The 11,819-nt window shown below is 40.2% G+C and overlaps 1 long non-coding RNA gene across 1 annotated transcript; it reads right to left on the bottom strand.

The window, feature by feature from the left end:
- Positions 1-295: 295 nt before the first annotated feature.
- Positions 296-1,887, bottom strand: LOC139434329 (uncharacterized). The gene is made up of 3 exons (XR_011643688.1): positions 1,720-1,887; positions 657-736; positions 296-380 (listed from the first exon to the last, which is right to left on the bottom strand). It is a non-coding gene; the product is annotated as an uncharacterized lncRNA (long non-coding RNA).
- Between the last annotated feature and the right edge of the window lie 9,932 nt (positions 1,888-11,819).

Here is an 11,819-nt window from a genome sequence, read left to right on the forward strand (position 1 = left end):
CCAGAATAAACACAAAACAATAAGCTCACAGACTCTAACGCTGAAACCTTACAACCAGTGATTAAATATGACTCATACATGCAATTTCACAAGCTTTCGTTAATTTTTAGGTCAGAGAAAAAACAATACTAATTCAACATAAATGCAGATAAGAACAATAACCATTTAAGTAAAAAAAAGACTTTTAAGTCTTTAAGTGCTTTAAGACTGGTTTGGAGCATTGAGGCCTACATTTGTAATGGCCGTTTCACTTGTTCTCAAAAGCTTTAAATACAAGTACCAGTTCATCAGTGCTCACCAGTCCTTGGAGAAGTTAGATAAGAGGAGGCGGGGTAATGCATTGCATGTCCGACAGAGCAAAGAGAAGCATCAGGAGCACACTGTAGGCGGGACAAAGATCACACCATTGGTACAAAGAAGACTTCCCACTCCTCTCATCTCCCTTGCATAATCAGCTAAGTAACAATCCATGTGCTATTTGATGTTGGTTTATCAACAGCCTTGCTTAACCACTTGGTTCAAATGTAAAGCTAAAAATATAAAAACAAAGCTAATTACACTAATGCTAAAAAGCAAATAGCTACACGATTTGTGTATTCCACTTCAAACTGAAAGTTTGAAAAAGCTGAAAAAACATAAGCACGCATCGTATTCACCTCTTGTAGTTCACACATTTTCTAACCATAGGATAGCTGGGGTCAGGGCCGGCCCTTGGCAAAGGCAGTATAGGCGAATGCTAAGGGCGCATCAACCCATCGGGGGCGCCGAAAATTGTGAAAAAAAGGAGAAAAAAAGTTAGAAATAAAAAATAAAAAAAATCTTTTATTTCATAACAACACCATTTCTCGATTTTGGATCAACAAAGTACATCCTATTATCTTATACTAACAGAACTACGCCTATATCTTGCGTACAGCGCCCAAAAGGTGCACTCCCCCCCCAAAATCAAGTTGAACTGCCCCAGTAAAAACCAGAGGTTTATATGAAATAGTTATTTTTTTGAAATAATGGTTTTAGTGTGCAATTATAGGTTTTAATTTTGTATTTGTGTTAATTTAAAATAAATCAAACTCCCAAAAAACATATACAGCTTCTGTGTGCTTTTATTAACATTGGAATTTACTGTGTAAGCGGCCGCGGGGGGAGAGCTTTAGAGAGCTCTCTCCTGAAAGACTGAGCAGCTCTGATAACCTCAGCTCAGTGAGGTAAAGGCACACCTTTATATGATCATTATAGTTATAAAAAAATAAGAGAATAGATGAGAAACAGGTATAAAATACTATATGACAGTAAAAAATAGTTGTTATTAATTTAATAAACAAGAATACAGTTTAAAAGGGGAGTGATTTGTGAAATGTCCAGAAAGAAAAATGAAATCTGCTTACAGTTCTGTTTCATATTGATGTTGAGAGATGTATCCATAGATCTCTTAATTTTGCACTCAAAGTGCAAGTATATATTCATACCCCCCTAAAGGATGTTAGGTCCACCCCCCACTTAAATCATGTTCAAATGGATAGGATACTAAATACATTTGTACACATCTTGTGTCCATATCTTTCTGTGTTGGTAGTCGCGTACTTCCAAGTCACTTCCTTCAGAAACGAAGCAAGTATGCTTCCAAGCCACGGCTTCGGAAAACGAAGAAGAATGGAACAGGCTAACAAGTGTGCCACTCTCTCTAACGGTTTCAACATAAACTGTACCGAAAATAAATACCTCACTGTAATGGAAACTTCTGTGTAGCAATGCAGTGGGAGTCACCGACTCAGGAAGGAGACAGGGTAGAGCAGGAGCTTCGATGTCAAACACTGGAGGTTTATTTGGAGTTACGGCCGGAGAATTCACATCACAAGTCACAGCAGTCACGGTCTGACTGCACGGGTGGTTGCCATGTCAATTCTGGAGAGCCTCTCTCTTGTTAGCCCATTTAACTGGTTTCAAAGAGAGTAATCAACATATCTTGATAAGATAGTTTAACCAGTTGGGCACACTGAGTCACTTGCGTCCGTCACTTATGGCCTCGAAGATGTCATACCTTGGAGTCCACAAACAACAAAGAAGGAAGCGTCCCAGTGCACTCACAACAACAGACCATCTGTGACCTAGTGTTGACCGGTCACAGCATGGGAACAATAACATTATGGCTCAAGCAGCCTATGTCCTTAAAGGAGATAAACAAACGTCAGGGTTGGTCCTGTACGTCATATCTAGGAGTCTAGGTCAATAATTTCCCTAACACTCACGATGTCTATCTAATTATGAACTTGCTTTACTTTCACGGAACACATTTTTGGTGATAACAAACAAATGTAACAAAGTAACATATTTACCAACACATGTTCTATGCCACTATATACTTACATTTAAATGTGTGCTGCGTCGGTTCAGCCATTCTCCGCAAGGGTTTTTGAAATTGGTCCGTGCGCAAAACATTGTGGGGATTTTAAGGACGCAAAGTCTACCCATGTGCAGCCTCGAAATTTCCCCCAAACCAAGGATGCGGCCTCGGTGGAATTCCAAGTAGGCTATGCTGGAGATTGGAACAGTCCTTCGGCGGCACTCGATGAAGTAGCATCCTTGAAATATTGGCTTGGAAGCCAGTATCCTCGAGATTGAGAAACAGCCCGGGTCTTCAATCACTAATAAGTGTGTTGTCTTCCTCTGTAGCACCGAACAAGCCCTGCCCCTTTACCTGACGTTTATAGAATGTTCCATTAATGAACAGGAAATTAAATATAGCCCTCATAATGTTGCCACGCAATTAACTGTATACCCATTACACTTTCTAGCTAAATTCAAACAAAATATACTAATTTATAATCTCCCATATTTGATCTTTGGAACCAGAACTATAAACACAAATCTGAAAAAAAATCTGTGATAGTGAGCACTTCTCCTTTGCTGAGATAATCCATCCCACCTCACAGGTGTGGCATATCAAGATGCTGATTAGACAGCATGATTATTGCACAGGTGTGCCTTAGGCTGGCAACAATAAAAGGCCACTCTGAAACGTGCAGTTTTGCTTTATTGGGGGGGTCTGGGGGGGTCCGAAAACCAGTCAGTATCTGGTGTGACCACCATTTGCCTCACGCAGTGCAACACATCTCCTTCGCATAGAGTTGATCAGGTTGTTGATTGTGGCCTGTGGAATGTTGGTCCACTCCTCTTCAATGGCTGTGCGAAGTTGCTGGATATTGGCAGGAACTGGAACACGCTGTCGTATACGCCGATCCAGAGCATCCCAAACATGCTCAATGGGTGACATGTCCGGTGAGTATGCTGGCCATGCAAGAACTGGGATGTTTTCAGCCTTCAGGAATTGTGTACAGATCCTTGCAACATGGGGCCGTGCATTATCATGCTGCAACATGAGGTGATGGTCGTGGATGAATGGCACAACAATGGGCCTCAGGATCTCTCTTATGGTAGAGAAATTAACATTCAATTCACGGGCAACAGCTCTGGTGGACATTCCTGCTGTCAGCATGCCAATTGCACGCTCCCTCAAAACGTGCGACATCTGTGGCATTGTGCTGTGTGATAAAACTGAACATTTTAGAGTGGCCTTTTATTGTGGCCAGCCTAAGGCACACCTGTGCAATAATCATGTCTAATCAGCATCTTGATATGCCACACCTGTGAGGTCGGATGGATTATCTCGGCAAAGGAGAAGTGCTCACTATCACAGATTTTTTCAGATTTGTGAACAATATTTGAGAGAAATGGTTATTTTGTGTATATAGAAAATGTTTTAGATCTTTGAGTTCATCTCATGAAAAATGGGAACAAAAACAAAAGTGTTGCATTTATATTTTTGTTCAGTGTATAATGTATGTGATACATTTTATACTCTTATAAAGTGTAACCTTTTACGAAAGGTTTACTTACTTTTTAATGAAACTTCACGTGGCCCAGGCCACTACCAGCACAAGAGACAAAATAAGGTTTGCAATAGCTGGTGAGCATTGTAAATCATTAACAGCTAAAAATAACAGATATTTCCCTCAGCAGATGGTAGAGACCAAAAACAGAGCCATATTATTGGCCAGAAGCACTAGTTCAACTGATTTAGTGGGAATGCTGATACAGCATTCCAACTATATGTTATTCTACGGACGAAAAGTGTATTATTCCGCCGGAATTTTGGCCCTCTTCTCCTCCCACATTGAACATCGCAGAAACTCCGTTCAAACATTAAAACTTTCAGCTCGGTCGGGAATCGATGGCTATTATTTTAATAATTCCAGAGATACATCCCATAATTCATCAAATGTTTAACATTGAAGTCAATGGAGAAACTCTTCAGACTTGAAAAATCTTCAAAATCTTCATGCGACTTCAACTGCTAACTGTTCCTTCATACTTTCACCTCGTTAGCTCAAATATAAACACCTGTGTAATGGAACATGATGATGTCATCACTCCAACTGACATGCTCAGAGCAGCAGACTTCAGATAAAGGTTAATGGTCCTGCCCTCAACAGCTATACGTCAATTATGGGGTGTCATCATCATATGCCGAAGGTCAAGAGAAGAGTAATGTAATAAAACACGGTTTTCTCATAACTTCAGTGAAAATACTCCAAACAGCCCAAAACTTCACAGGTTTGGTAACATTTCAGCCATTAACGCATCTAAGCGTATTATGGGGTGTCATCAAATGCCGTTGCCATGGCGACAGACAACTCGCCATGAAACAGCATAGCCTACAATAGACTATGCAGATTTGTTCTTGGTTGTCCTTTTCGTACACATCACTGCACAATGTATAACCAACTTAAATGGCCTTCTTTAAATGTAAGAAGACACATGCATTGGCTTCAGCTGATATTTAAATGCATTTATCTTAACTATCCCCCTTATTTAAAGCAGTATTTTGTACCCTACTCACCAAATCATCAAGTTAGACATTCTGTTCAGATTTATTTCTCTGTCCCCTCTGCAAAAAAATGTATTGGCAGAAGAGCGTTCATGTTCAAAGCCCCAACTGACTGGAATACTTTACCTGCTGCTATTAGATCTCTTGCATCATTGCGTATGTTTAAACATGCATTATCATCTCACTTTCAACTGGTCTGTACTTGTTATTAATGAAATTGATATTGATGAAACTGATTTGCTTGACTGTCTCAAATTGTAATGATTGTATGCTTGAATTTTACTTAACAAACTGTATGTGGTTTGTCTTGTGTGTCATGTTTTGCATTTTGTCTTTTTGTTTATGTATGTCTGTAAGTTGTTGCTATTGTCGGGACCCCCTTGAAAACGAGATGGTGCATCTCAAGGGGTTTATCCCAATCAATAAAAATGTCTATACAGTGTGAGAAAAAGTTTTTACAGAGTACTTGTCCATGGACAAGTGAGTTTGGCAATTTACTTGTCCGAATACATTTTTCACTTGTCCAGAATGGACAAAAATGTGGGGCCACTGGAATCTTCTTCTTCGCCATCGTATTTTACATTTTCCCACGGTTTTTACGACACCGCTAACGTAAGTGAGCGGTAAGCTTTTAATGCATCACACATAGGGTTGGGTATCGTTTGGATTTTAACGATTCCGGTTCTGCTTTTCGATTCCGGTTATTTTTGTTTCTCGATTCCGGTTCTTTGAGAGGGTAAAAATAAGTCCCATGACAAACTGGGAGAAAAATATATTTATGAAAACATTAAGTAAAATCTGTATTCCTATTTACAAATCACTTCATACTGTTTAATTTCTTTCGGTTATTGAATACAATTATATAAAAATAATCTCTGCATTGTTTAGTTAGTTCTAAGTGGTGCAGTTTGAGAATGTACAGTTGGCCCAGTCTCCTCTGATGTTACACTGCAACCTGCCTGTGAGACAGAGTCCAACCACACATGTCCAACACATAGGACATTAATAATAATAATAATAATAATAATGACACATTAGATGTATAGCCTAGAGGCCTAGCGCTTTTCTACAACTCAAAGACGCTTGCACGCTTACACATGTCCTGCAATCAGGGCCGCTATTATTAATAGAAGTTGTTTATTTGCATTAATTATATTTTAATCTTTTTGAGAATAGTATTTGGCAGGAAATGCAGACGTATTCACCTGTAAACGCATACTGAACGACATACATGCACAACCATTTACCTCACTGCATAAAAAAGTGTTGATAATAATAATAAACAGGAATTATATTTATATTATTATATTAGCCTACTTTGTTTCGAAGAAAAAAAAAAAGTTAACTCCTGTCGGTTGGGGGGGGGGGCCTCATCTCACAATGTCACTTGGGGCCCCAAGTTGGCCAGGGGCGGCCCTGCCTGCAATACACATGCTGCAGCTGCTCACTGTTTGTAAAAGTAAATAAATAGTATTTTCATTTCAATAATGTACTTTCTATACCCTGCTTCATAAACAATACTGACATCCCTGCTTAATAACCTTCATTATGTGTTAGAGAAAGAACATAAGAAAGTTTGACAAAGATTAGGCTGTTAAACGGGCAGAAAGAGTGTGTGTAGAAAGAGAGAGAAAGACGCTGAGCTGCACCGCGCAGCGATCAGCTGATACGGAGCATAGAGAGAGAGAGCTGCGGTCCGCGGGGCTCGGCCTCGCCTCCTGTCCTCACAACTCTTATTAATCCCGGTACCGGACAATTGTTATTTGTTCCCACCCCGCTCCGCCCCGCCCCCGTCTAACTGTACAGAAAGCGGCGAGATGCATTTCCTTAGGAATCGACAAGCAGAACCGAAACTAACATTTCTAAACGAATAATGGCGGGCACGTACAATTTGCGAATGAGTTCTGCCTTTTGTAAACTGAATGTATCAATAATTTGTCAATAAATCAGGCCGAAAAGCGTCACTTGTCCGCCGGACAAGTCAATTGAAAGATCTACTTGTCCGATATTGTAAATAACACGTCCCGGACGGTGGGACGTGTACTTTTTCGCACACTGTACTATATAAACAGGATGTCGCTGTAAGTCCAATCGACACGGTCCAATCGTCCCCCAATCTTCACTTGTATATCACCGGTCTATGCCTCAACAGCTCTACGCCAAATCTGAGATCTCACCATATGCCGTTTCCATGGAGGGATGCGTATCCCTCGCCATAAAACATGATGTCGCTATAACTCCTATGGAAATGTTTAAAAAGTGCTCAAACTTCACATTTGTGCTAACAGTCCAGACGTGAAGACATCTACGGAACAGTTTTGAGATTTCTTCAAATGCCGTTGCCATGGCAACACAATGCTCGCCATGAAACACGGTTTTCTCATAACTTCAGTGAAACTGCTCCAAACGCCCCACAACTTCACAGGTTTGGTAACGATGCAACCATCAACGCATCTAAGCGTATTATGGGGTGTCATCAAATGCCGTTGCCATGGCGACAGATCATTCACCATCAAGTTAGTTCAGAAGTTTGCACTTCAAATATTCTGCTGCTTTTCCAAGCCTTTTTACTTTATTTTCTTCTCTCATCACACATTCAAGCCCCCAGTGTTCATGTATCATTTCAATCTAAATTCTTCACTTTCTTCTTACACATTACATTTCAGCATAGCAATTTAGCGTCAGCTTTTCAACATAAAGCATTCCCACTAGCAATTTCTTCAGGAATTGCATTCTCTAGTTTCTAATGTTGCCCTACAACTGCTGGATGTTTAAATGGGATAAACGTGTTTGCAAAAGCATTATAAAAGGTGAAGATATACTGATGATGAGTGTTTTAGAGGTTTGTGTCTTGTGTTCACTACATGTTTCTGCTGCCCCCAGGTGGCAAAACAAATACGTTATTGCATTTGTTGTCGATGTGACTGACTGTATACTGATATTACATATTATGATGATATGTTCTAGTATATGATGAGGGTTCGATAACGAGTGGATGGCAAGGTTGAATGGGAGCAGCAAACTTTGGTCCAATGGTCGTCAGTGAAATATCTTAACATTCATGTCAGCTGGAGCCAAGTCTTATTATCATTCCAGGCTGAAGGTGCACATTCTGAACCTGGACCTGTTTGTATGCCCATGTTTTTAGATGGGTCTGTGGAGTCCACATAACACAGCTGGTCATTAAATGAAAATCAGTTCCTCCCATCTCATCCTCACACACAATAAACTACCTCCTAGCTTCCGAGCCAATCTGCAGGCATCCCGTTTATTTCACAGTCCAGTTTATGTGCTGTGTGGGTGTCACTCTTGTCCTGTCCTGTCGCTGTATATACACCACACATCTGCTATAATGAGAAGGAGGAGAGTGAGCCTTGGCTTCAGGGACTCACATGGGAGCCCAGATTATTGTCCTTGCATTTTATCGCCTGTAGTGGTTTATCTCTGTATTAGCGCTGCACATCTCATTAGATTGGATTACAGCATGGTGACTGAGACCTAAAGAGTAAATGAGCAGTAATTGGCACAGCGTTGCACATTGACAGACAGCTCAGCTGACGTCACACTGCTATGGGGACAGATCATGTTCCCTACTTTCATAGGAAGTATTCATTCTCCAGCTGTGCTTTTGGTCCATCCATTTAAACCACAGCTGGAACAACTGTGCCCCCACTTATTCTCACTCACATCACAAGCTCATCCCTCAGATATTTGCATGAATTAATAGCAGACTGGTGGTTCACAGTGCCACCTGCTTCTCACTCAGTGTGGAGACATGTAATGTAAAGCTTACAGCGAAGCAGGGCGTCTCCCCCCACTGGACCGCTCCGTCCACCAGTCCAATCGGCTTCTCTTTTGCTTTGTCATAACATGAAGCAGACACTTCACTAATTAAGTCTTGTCAGCATCTGTTCATCTGTTTCTTAGCAAGATGTATTGTATTGATTTTAACGTTCCAGTTATCAATTTTTACTTCAATTTAGCTATAATCACAATGATGACTTCTCTAAAGAATACATAGCTCTGCTTGACGAATTGTTTGATAATCTGTTGGAATGTAGAATCCAATTAATGATGGATCTTTTATTTGTTGGCCAGACATGCCATGTGGCTTTTTGTCAAGCAACAGTGCTATGTCTGTGTGTCCAGGAGTGATGGTGTGTTCAAGGTGAAAACAAATGTGATAGTGTATGCTCATCTATCGTCCTTCTCTCATTCACAGGATCATGGCGCTCACTTGATGAAAACATGTTCTGCACTAACAGTGCCCGCCAAAAACCAGTTGTGTTGTATTGAACTAATGAAGACCCAGCCGGCTCAACTGTCCTCAAGCTATAATAAAGTGTTCAGAAAACTTTTATAAAAAAAAAACTCCTCTGTGCTCCAAGGCCAAATGTTCAGTCTTCCAAACTGCACAAACCCCTCATTATTTAGATTCCATTAGACAAAGGTTAACAGGTATTTGGTGTTATTGTTGACAAAATTGTCTTTTCCTCGAAAATTGGATTTTTCTTATTTTAAAATAACAGTTTCTCTAAATTGGTTTGCCTGTCTAGAAAACATCCACGACCATCATAAATAAATATATATTAAAAATGATGAGTATGATGTAGGTAGCAAGAAAAAAACGTGCCGCATGTAATAAAAGTGAAGCAGGTAATGAGGAGCGTGGACAGTATCTGAGTATCAGCGAGAGAAGCAGGATTGTTATCATTACAGGCTCCTCTCATTTCCACTGTCCGTGGGTCTTCTCTGCGGCTGTGTGTAAGACACACACACACACACACACACACACACACACACACACACACACACACACACACACACACACACACACACACACACACACACACACACACACACACACACACACACACATACACATACACATACACATACACACACACACAAACAAACAAGAAAAATTGATTACCACCTCCTCCTGATTGCAGGCCCTCTGTCTTCTAAATCTAAATTGCAACTCCCGACACAAAAGCAGCCCATGTAGCTGAAGCCCACAAAATCAATCTCTCCCTCTCTCCAGCTTCTTTACTACCAAATAAAAAGTGCAACCTTTGCAAAGAAGTGAAAAGCCCCAGTATATATGCAGGACAAGCTGTCAGCCTTCTATGACCTTGCATTCATGTCCAAGGCTGATGGACAATATCTTGACTAGTCTTCATGATGTGCTGGGAGATTAAATTGCAGCTTCCACCAGTGCTCATTTTGTCCTAGTATATATTGGCACTTATTGTCCACATACAGTGTTAAATTCCCCGGGCTGCGGCTTCATATATTCCCCACACATCCTAGAAACAATTGAACATTATTCCACCAGGAGCCCTATCTGTGTAATTACTGAATGACTTTACATTCCATTGATTTGCATTCTTAGCTATCCAAATGATACAATACGCTGCATTTATTATTTATTTATTTATTTGTTTATTTATATAGCCCAATATCACAAATGTTACATTTGTCTCAGTGGTCTTCACAGTGTGTACAGAATTATTATTATTTAAACACTGACAAAACTGCTTAAAATTCAGTGAATGAAGTCATTAAAGTTCATTCAAGAGCCCCCACCACGATCACCACTCCCTCAATCCAATACTTTTATCAGCCCTCACAAACCACCTTCACTTTCTCAATGTATTCTGTACACTTGGTCCCCAGTAGTGTTTGTCAAATGTATAACAAACCAGCGTTTAATGAGTCCTTATTTGTCACTCAGACAGGGCACTTAACACGAGAATGAATCTGAGACCTTGTCCTTAGCAAGAGCCATTATCCGTAATGGTTGTCAGCTGTTTGGAATGCATTACCCATGTGCCACTGCATTGCTCTTGTGTGTATTCTTGTCTAGTTTAGCATTCAAGTGTATGTATGAGCAGCCTTGGTTATTCAACGGTGGATATTGGAAAAGTTGCCAACCCAAATGTGTCTCTGTTATTTGGCCTATTCTTAAAAAAAAATATGTTGGTATGAAATGACTGAGGTTGAGAGATATCAATGACAGAAAGAGAATTGTATTATTTGTGGTAGCCCTCTCAAGTTAGCCTTGCATGATGTTGGCTCAGTTCCTTCTTGAACGAGGACTCAGCATCAACAAGGACAGTGCCTCTATCTGGAGTACTTAGCGCGCCTGCATTGAGTGCCAATTTCACTCTTTGTTTCTATTAGCACACAATTCTGTGCAACACACACCACAAAAAGCTGCATTGAGAAAGTGTTCTCGGAACCACACACATAAGAGCTTCAGTAAGTAAGGTACAAGAATGAAAACAGCCACACATATGAGAATCAATGTTGTATGAAGTCGATAAACTTTGCAACACAATGCACATACTCATGAGTCTAAAGAGCAGACTGTAACATGAATGAAGATGGATAGATTAAAATGCTGCTGCCCACTTATTATGCGGCACCAGGCAGAGACACATAAGCTATGCAGCAGATAATTATGAACTTAACCATATCAAACTCACAAAATGTGTAGATGCCAGGGAGCTGATATTCTCTCTCTATGACATGTTATGTTGATAAGCAGCAGGTGACCATCAGTTCATGGAGGAAATAAGCTTACGGTTTGCAATGAGTGTGGCTAAGAGTCCCAGGGGCTTAAACTGTAGAACATGAGCTCAAAAGTTAAGATGTAATTATGATAGGAAGACCAGTAAAGCAATCTGTAACACATTGCTTTGAATGGAAATATGTATCAGTGCTTTGCTGAATATGAAGTATGTGGAGAAAAGGTGAATGTGATCCAATACTGACAAAAGCCCTTTATTAGATAACAGAGGGAAATAATTATGCATATGAGAAGACTGCCTCCCTTGGGATAATATATAATATGACCCTACATGATACACCAAGAAGCCCTCTCACACATAGGAGTATATTTTTTAATCCTGATAAAACATTATAATAT

The sequence above is a fragment of the Pseudochaenichthys georgianus genome, chromosome 8 (assembly GCF_902827115.2).
Source record: "Pseudochaenichthys georgianus chromosome 8, fPseGeo1.2, whole genome shotgun sequence".
NCBI classification, from domain to species: Eukaryota; Metazoa; Chordata; class Actinopteri; order Perciformes; family Channichthyidae; genus Pseudochaenichthys; species Pseudochaenichthys georgianus.